The sequence below is a fragment of the Tupaia chinensis genome, unplaced genomic scaffold (genome assembly GCF_000334495.1).
Source record: "Tupaia chinensis unplaced genomic scaffold, TupChi_1.0 Scaffold147500_1, whole genome shotgun sequence".
NCBI lineage: Eukaryota > Metazoa > Chordata > Mammalia > Scandentia > Tupaiidae > Tupaia > Tupaia belangeri.
The window spans coordinates 1,549,551-1,551,551 of NW_006207351.1; positions in this window are offsets into that span (position 1 = coordinate 1,549,551).

Below are 2,001 nucleotides of genomic sequence, written 5' to 3' on the forward strand. Positions count from 1 at the left end.
GAGGCCAGACGCTGTGCCCTCCGGGAGGTCGGAAGAAGACCTGCCCTGCGGGGGAGGCTTCTGGTGCTGCCCACACCACCACTCCCTGGAAAGGTCTGAGGCCCTGCCAGGCCCGAGGGCGTGGACGGGAGCCAACCCCTCGCTCTCCTGAGCACATCGTCCCCAACAGGGAGGTCAAGGCCAGGGGAGGAAAGGGAGCTTGTCCCCAACTCAGCCAGACCCGACCCCGCAGAGGACACTAGGTGGCCAGTTTCTTATGGAGAAGAGCCCCCAGCAGCAGCGCACGGGCACCCTGGAGGCTGCAGCAGCAGGGAGCAGGGGGTCTGGGCCACGCCCACCCAAGTGCGCTGAGCGTGGCAGTGTGACCAGTCCTAGCCTGGGGAGGCTGGGGGGGCACAGCCCAGCGAGACCCTGTCAGAACACACGTCTCTCTGTCCCATAAAGCAGGGGGGAGGGACAAGAATCACAAGAAAAGCACTCCCGGTGACGCCGCTAAGGTGTCACCCCCTCTCAGAGGGTCAGCCCCGCCTGCAGCCACACAGCTGTCACCGTGACGCAAGCCACAGCTGCTGGGGAGGACAGCCCCTGACCACACGCCTGCAGGTGCCAGGAACACGTTCTCCATGACACAGCGGCTGGACCTGGCCTGCAGCAGTTCACGCCACCTGCTCAGGGACACCCTCCAAGCTCCTCCCCTGGAAGGCTCTGCAGCTTCCTGTGGTCAGCCCTCTCACCTGCAAGGCTGGCCAGGTGAGACCTCAGAGGGCACCAGCCACCATCCTGGGCCACTCCAGGGAGATGGCCTGTGGGCGGAGTCGGAGCACGGCAGGCCCCGTGGACCACGGACCACGCAGGCGGTGTGTGTAGGGCCCTTCACTGTCGGCACGGTCATCCGGGGCATGGAGAGGGAGGGAACTCGGTCTGGGAAGCAGCCCCGACGGCAGTGGGGGACACGGAGGGCGGAGCTTTCAGCTGACTCAAGCCTCAAGCCCGGCCCATGGATACCGAGCTGCTGCCAGAGCTGAGGGACAGACCGCCGCGGGCATCGGCCTCACCGTCACCCCCAGACAGAACACACAGCCCTCTGCAGAACCGTGACATCGTCGACCACGTCCCAAGAGGGGACCGACCGTGTTTCAGGCTCGGGCTGGCCCAGAGCTGGGCTCAACGACCCGCAGCGGTAACTGGGCCGTCAGTCGGGCGCTCGCCGGGTGCCAGTCCCCACTCTATGACCTTAGGCCAGCCATGGGCCTCTGGGAGCCTCAGTTTCCCCATGCACCGGCAGATGGAGTCAGCGACCCGCAGGACCGCGGCTCTGCCAGCCCGAGGGTCTTCTGCCAGAGGGCGCTGACTCACCACAGGGAGTGGGGAAGCCAAGAGTCACCCCGGGAGACGGCCATGCCACAGTCCCTTCTCCGTCCTCCTCCCGGGATTTCGGGCACACAGCGCACACCCGGTGTGGGTTTCAAGCCATGGGCTCAGGACTCGAACTAAGTTGGCCACTGCTCCAGCTGCCAGCCCAGAGTGGTTACACCCACGTTCCTGGCTCTGCCATCTCTGCTGGGAGGTGAGTGTGAGGGAGTCCCACCCTGGGAGGGGACACTGCCCCAAGGAGAGAGCCGTGGTCCCACTTCATAGTGGCCTCGTGTGGACGGGTCCCCAGGCTCTCGGCAGTCACGACCCCCAGTGCCCTCCCGGAAGCCCTTCTCCCTGGGGGAGGGTGCACCATGGGACTGTCCCCAGACCGCCCGGGACACGGTAGCTCTGAACCTGGGACGTGGTCTGGGCCAGATGAACCCCGTGGGGGGGAGGGGCACACAGGGCATGGCCTTGGGGCTCTGGGGGTCCCCGCGTCCCTCAGCCCTTCCTGCACAGGTCCCTGTGATGACGGGCAGTCCCCTGGGATGGAAGCAGGATCTGGGTGTCCCGGGCTCAGCCACAGGCCTCACACGCGCCCTGCGTATCCCCAGGCCTGGGGACGCGAGCTGAGGCAGCCTCACA